Raw genomic sequence first — 7,646 nt, forward strand, 5'->3', positions numbered from 1 at the left:
TTTTTACAAGGCAGCAGGACATAGTCACTGCCTTGGCACTGTTTTCCTGTGTTAACTCTTGTTTCTGTTACTACATAGCCCACAGGGACCTTGACCATCTCAATCATCTGTGGAAACAGAACATTATGCCTATTTATTGAATTAATGACATCAGGCTCATTTTGACTCAGCAGGAATTGGTGAGAACTTTGGATGCCCTAGTAAATACAATTGTGTCAAAGGGTGGAAGATAAACACCACAAGGATTCGTGGATGGAAGTAGATTTATATTAGTCCATTCTCACAGAGCTATAAAGAACTATCTGAGACTGGGTAATTTATAAAGAAAAGGTTTAATTGGCTCGCAGCTCGTCAGGCTGTACAGGAAGCGTGGCTGGGGAGGCCTCAGGAAACTTACAATCATGGTGGAAGGCAAAGGGGAGGAGGCACGTCTTACATGGCTGGAGAAGTAGGAAGAGAGAGCAGCGGGAGGTGCCACACACTTTTAAACAACCAGATACCATAAGAACTCACTCACTATCATATGAACAGCAAGGGGAAAATCCGCCCCCATGATCCAGTCACCTCCCACCAGGCCCCTCTTCCAACACTGGGGATTACAATTCAACACGTGGTTTGGGCAGGATCACAAAGCCAATCTATATAAGATGCAATTGCAGACAAGCTCTGGGGATTTATAGCAATCTTCCATGGAGGTTATAAAGCTACTAGTGATAGTAGGTCTATATATTATTGTAATTCACCCATAATAGACAATAAAAAGAAAGGAAAAGTTTCGGGATGGGGGGCACGTAGTCTACAATAACCTTTTGTGTGTTTACTGTCTCTTGCTTTTTAGGTATGATCATATTGCTGCTGCAGTTTGAGAACTAATGAGAGAAAGGCATCAGAAAGAACCTTACAAACAGGGATTTGTTGTTGTTTTGTGTATAATTTTCTAGGGGGAATCTTGTCTTCTTATTGCTTCTGCCAGGAAGCCCAAACGACATGATTTCCTTAGAAGCAGACAATAGTCCCTGTTACGTTGGGAGGAACAAGCTAATAAAAAAAGATGTGAAAAACTACAGGAGTGTGCAATTAGGTGTGGACACTGGCATCACATGGTGGAAGAGAATGCAAGAGTCAGCACAGAAGTGGCGGGTCCCAAGCAAGCAGTGATGCATGAGGGAGGGTGAGAAGTGAAAAGCAGCCCGAAGTAAGGCAACGCAGAATGGACCGAGAACAGGTGACTGTGGATGAGATAAAAGGCATGGAGGCTAAGCACAGCGGCTCATGCCTATAATCTCAGCACTTTAGGAGGCCAAGGTGGGCGGATCACCCAAGGTCAGGAGTTTGAGATCAGCCAGGCCAATATCGTGAAACCCTGTCTCCATTTTAAAAGATACAAAAAGGCCGGGTGCGGTGGCTCACGCCTGTAATCCCAGCGCTTTGGGAGGCCAAGGTGAGCAGATCACCTGAGGTCAGGAGTTTGAGACCAGCCTGGCCAACATGGTGAAACCCCCAAGTCTACAAAAATACAAAAATTAGCCTGGCATGATGGCAGGTGCCTGTAATCCCAGTTACTTGGGAGGCTAAGGCAGGAGAATCACTTGAACCCAGGAGGTAGAGGTTGCAGTGAGCCGAGATCATGTCACTGCACTCCAGCCTGGGCAATAAGAGCAAAACTCAGTCTCAAAAAAAAAAAAAAAAAAAAAAAAAGCATGGGAAAGTGGGAGAAGCAGAGTTGTGAAAAGCTTAAATAAGAGAATAGAAAAAAAAAATCAATATGAGTCTGTGACATTTTATAGGGAGGACAGCAATGCTGAATGACATCAATCTTTACAAGGCTGTTCTACCTGAAAACAATTATGAATATTTGTTCCAGTTATAAAATCAATTGTTTCCAGAAAAGAAAATCACAAATTATCCTAAAAATGTGTTTTCAAAAGTACTTTTATAACTTCTTGTTAGAAAAATTATGCTGATCTATTTTAGATGGTTCATAAAATTAGCAAAAAGAAAAAAACACCGTAATTCTACCACTTAGAGATTAATAATTACCATTAATATCTTGATGTTTATCATCTAAAAGTTTCGTGTGTGTATTCTATTTTGATAAAAATAGGATCCTGTTGTGTAACACAATTTCTTTTTTAAAATGCACTATTTTTGTCTGTAAGAAATCACATTCAGTTTCCAAAAGAACTGAGTAAATGATAGAAAATATTTTCTGGGATTGCTTTTTATTTGAATTTTCAACATCCAATTTTTTTTTTCTGGAATGTGCTATATATCACTCTACCATAAAGCCAGGACCAGATCAGGCCTGGTCTGGCCCTTTTTTCCCTGTACAGAACTCCACAGCCTCCCTCATGTGACATTATCAGTAGCTTGCTACAGCTGACCCACATATTTAATTTATTTTTATGGGCCTTTTTCTGGAACAATAAAAAAAAAATCTGGGATATCTTCCATGATGAATGGAAAGGAAGTGCTGTCAATCTTGGAGAACAGCAGTGCAGATCACTGCCCTGACCTCCCCATGACTCAACTGCCTGTGTTTTCACTTTGGTCCTCTTTAAGGCTGGAAGACTAATTGAATAGAGGTTGAGGAGGCCAGGTAATAAGTGAGGTGTATATAATGACTCAAAGGCATCTTGCCTCGTCATTTTGGGCAAGTTACTTAAGTTCTTTGAGCCTTGGGTTCCTTCCATCAGCTAGAATAATACCTATGCCATGAAATAGTGGCAAGAACTGAATGAGACTGTATGGATATTGGATGATGTTTCTGCAGTATGTGCAGAAACAACAATCCACTCATTCTTCAAACTTGTGCACTAAAAGTAAGAGGGTTTATGGAAAAAACGGGATTGAAGCAGTTCATTCAAGGCCTATGCAGCTTTGTAACCAAAGCAGTGACAGTAACAATACCCATCCTAATAAAATGCACCATAGTTAAGCTTCTATAAAGAAGGAATACTAATTAAATTTATAAGATTGCCTTTGCCTTTAAGAAAAGGTGATGGTTACTTGATGGAAGAGGATGTGAGTGAGGGTTGATGCTGCCAAGTTACACAGATGAGGGCAAAATGCACTGAGACCCAGTGAGTACCTCCAAGATACAGCCAAGAAAGTGGGGTGAATGGGCACCATGTTCAGTTCTGAATTACTTCATGGTTTCTTTTTTAAAAAACTTATTAGGGCACATTAGCTGCAAAATAGTAACATGTGGGCATAGGGCTGCATTTTTTTTTTTTTTTTTTTTTTGAGATAGGGTCTCACTCTGTCACCCAGACTGGAGTAGAGTGGCGCCGTCACGGCTCACTACAGACTTGGCTTCCTGGGGTCAAGCAATCCTCCTGCCTCAGCCTCCCAAGTAGCTGGGATTACAGATGTGTGCCACCACACGCAGCTAGTTTTTGTATATTTTTGTAGAGATGGGGGTTTGCCATGTTGCTCAGGCTGGTCTCAAACTCCTGGGCTCAAGTAATCCCCTAGTCTTGACCTCCCAAAGTGCTGGGATTACAGGCATGGGCCACTGCGCACAACTTAGAGCTGCAAAATATTAACATGCTGGGGAAAATCACATATGAAAGCAATCTTGATTATAGTGATATCTCTGGATTTATCATTTATGTGTGGACTAATTTCCAAGATAGATATAGATGGTACAGCAAAACAGACTGTCCCTAGTACAGGGGATGGTTCATAGTAAGTGCTCCTTAAATGACTGTGAAGTCATCTTCATGATTCTTTTCTTTTTTTTTTGAGACAGGATCTCACTCTGCCACCCAAGCTGGAGTGCAGTGGCGCAATCATGGCTCACTGTAGCCTCAAACTCCTGGGCTCAAGCAATCTTCCTGTCTTGGCTTCCCAAAGTGCTGGGATTAAAGGCATGAACCATCACACCCAGCCTGTCTTCATTATTCTCATCATACTCATCATCAAAATTATCATCATATATGTTAATCCCCACTAGTCAGGAATTCAGAATAGAGAAGTAAGTTACTACATAGAGCCAGCATACAATGAGACATAAGGAAAACCCATTCTAAAGCAAGATCCTGACCCTAGCCAGAGGCGTTATGTATGTTTCTGTTAAAACAAGAACTCATTCTAGGATGTCACCAGTTTTGCGTCCCAATAGAAAGTGACAGGTGAAAATAGATTCAGATGGTTTGGGGGAATCTCCATATTGAGATTTGGAATTTAGCATTTTGTAAGTAATCTACTTGTGGCAAAATGGTGTGGGTGGACTTATTTAGTGTCCAAAATGGAGAACGGAATTGGATTTCTCTGATTTTATTTTTACCAGTTATCTGCTTAAATGGAATTATGAGTGAAGGGAAACCAGGTTTAATCTCTCTATTCTACACAGTTGCAGATTTAACATTTATTGCAAAAGGACATGGAAAAATAGAGAGCTCATGCTTTACCAAGATCTGACCTTTACGTATGAGCTACTAATGTTTTCTTGTTTTTGCGACAGTCTTTTGTCCTGCTTGATTGTTTGACAGAAATTTGAGGAAAGAGGCAATAATTTCTTTCTTTTTTTTTTTTTTTTTCTGAAATGGAGTCGCGCTGACGCCAGGCTGGAGTGCCATGGCACGATCCCGGCTTACTGCAACCTCCGCCTCCCAGATTCAAGTGATTCTCCTGCCTCAGCCTCCCAAGTAGCTGGGACTACAGGCGCGCACCACCATGCCCAGCTAATTTTTCTATGGTTAGTAGAAATGAGGTTTCACCATGTTGCCCAGGATGGTCTCAATCTCTTGACCTCGTGATCCGCCCACCTCGGCCTCCCAAAGTGCAGGGATTACAGGTATGAACCACCGTGCCTGGCCAATAATGATTTTAAGAATTGAAAAACTGCAAGGTGGGCAGATCACTTGAGCTCAGGAGTTGGAGACCAGACTGGAAAACATGGTGAACCCTGTCTCTACCAAAAATACACACACACACACACACACACACACACAAAGTTAGCTGGGCATGGTGGTATGTGCCTATAGTCCCAGTTACTTGGGAGGCTGAGGTGGGAGGATTGCTTGAGCCTGGGAGGCAGAAGTTGCAGTGAGCCGAGATTGTGCCACTGCACTCCAGCCTGAGCAACCCGATGAGACCTGTCTCAAAAAAAAATTTGAAAAACTGAGTCCAAAATGTAGAGGCCAGTAAGAAAAAATAAAGAATAAAAAAGAATTGAAAAACAATTACTTTGCATAAGTTGAGCATGGTGGCTCATGCCTGTAATCCCACCACTTTGGGAGGCCAAGGTGGGCAGATCACTTGAGGTTAGGAGTTCGAGACCGGTCATGACCAACATGGTGAAACCCCATCTCCACTAAAACATATATATTTTGTGTGTGTGTGTGTATATATATATATAAAATGATATATTTATATATTTGTAATATATTTATATGTAATATTTATAATATATTTATATATAAGTTATATATTTATATATTATATATAATAATATGTTTATATATTTTTTTATATATACATATATAAAATTAGCCAGGCATGGTGGTGGGTGCCTGTAATCCCAGATATTCAGGAGGACGAGGCAGGAGAATCTCTTGAACTTGGGAAGCAGAGGTTGAAGTAAGCCGAGATAATGTCACTGCACTCCAGTCTAGGGGACAGAGTGAGACTCCATCTAGAAGAAAGAGAAGAGGAGAGGAGAGGAGAGGAAGGAAAAGAAATATTACTTTGTGCAGAATCTTCTTCAAATGTTGATAGGAAAGCAAGCAAGCAAGAAAGAAACAATTACTTTGTACAGAATCTTCTTCAAATGTTGATGAGAGCTTCAGTCTCAGAATCTACATAGTGCCACAATAGCTCAACTCTCCTTTGCTTGACATAAGCCCTAGCCTAAGGCTGTCTCGGGGAGCTACAGTAGCCCAACTGGCAGAAGCAAATGTAAAGTTGAAAAGACATAACCTAGAATGGTACTTATTTTCGTAAAACTGTCCACAAATGGTGGAACACAACAATGTTATGAATTTAGACATTCAAGGATCAGGAAATTCCAGAGTTAAGGTTCTTATATTGATTAATCTATATAGCACATTTAATAGGGTTTATAATATGCCCTGAAAATAAAAGCCGTAATGGGCTATGATTTTGTTTAAAGGGAAAATGGGAAGACCAGCTTATGGCTGGAGAGATCAAATAAATAGTGTTATGAAAACCTTTGGAGGCTGAGCACAGTGGCTCTCACCTGTAATCCCAGCACTTTGGGAGGCCGAGGTGGGTGGATCACTTGAGCGCAGGAGCTGAGACCAGCCTGGCCAACATGGTGAAACCCCAACTCTACTAAAAATGCAAAAATTAGCTGGGCATGATGGTGTGTGCCTGTAGTCTCACCTACTCAGGAGGCTGAGGCAGGAGAATCTCTTGAACCCGGGAGGTGGAGGTTGCAGGGAGCTGAGATCGTACCACTGCACTCCAGCCTGGGCTACAGAGCAAGACTCCATCTCAAAAAAAAATAAGAAAAGCTTTGGAACCTGATGCTTTGATTATGTATGTTCTTAGCTTGTAGGCTTCATTAGTATCTATTTTTCTTGAGTTAAGTAGAAGGCACATTTTCAAAAAAGGTAATTGTTTGCTAAAGTAGAATCCTTAAAAGATTTTTTTTTTTTTTTTGCATCAGAAAGCCTTAAGTCTAAGTTCTTGCAAAAAAACCATAAATGTTCTATTTTGTGTTTTTTTCTTAAATACATTATTTAAATCTTCATGACTTTAGATTGGCTTGATTTGTTTCCCTTCCTCCATTGGGAGTACACTGCTGCCAAGTTTAAAGTTTGTAACAATCATTTTTGAATGACATAAATGCAAAAAAATCTCAACCGTCTGTCTGCAATAGGAAAAATTATATTTCTTTCACCATTGTTTTACTACAGACTCATGAAGTTATTTTTATAAAACTAACTTTTTTTTCCATGAGGGAGAAAGTTCAGTGCAAATATATAGAACTAAAACCTAAACTAAATTTTTCTAGGAAATTCCTTAGTAAATGAGTGACTATGGTATGGTCTTAAATATTACTATTTTTGAGTTTTTTTGGTTTTGATTTTCACTGACTTAGTGATTTGGGCAACGCAAATGATCTTTCTAAACTTCCTTTTCTCAAAGTAAAATTGACTATAGTTTATGTAATAGGCTGCAGTAGCTACTGTTATTTATCTTCTCTGCAAGACTTCCCAACACCTTTCTTCCATTAACATTTCTGGCCCTTGGAGTTCTTCCCTGGGATTTCTTGATTTGGAGCCCGGAGAGGAATAGCCTTGCCTCAGAGGTCAAGTCCTAGAGAGATATGAAGGTATGTATGCGTGCAGGTTGCAGGGTAGAGGACGTGCCATCTTCACCATGTGCAGAAGTCTGTCTGCAGTCAAAGAGGATAAAAACAAGCAGAGACAGAGAAATGGCAACACATGGGCTGAGGGTGGGTGGGAGATGGAGCCATTCGGAGCACTCATGAGCAAACATGAAGTGAGACATTTCTTCTTTCCAGTCCCAGAAGCCCAGGTCCTGTAGGTCCTGATCAATCCCTTGATCCTACGAGCTACTCCATTATCCTGAGCCTCACGAACTAGGATAATACCTTTTATACTAAATCTAATTTTACAGTTAGATTTCTGATATCTGCAACCCAATTCTGT

This window comes from Papio anubis, chromosome 1, assembly GCF_008728515.1.
Source record: "Papio anubis isolate 15944 chromosome 1, Panubis1.0, whole genome shotgun sequence".
Lineage (NCBI taxonomy): Eukaryota > Metazoa > Chordata > Mammalia > Primates > Cercopithecidae > Papio > Papio anubis.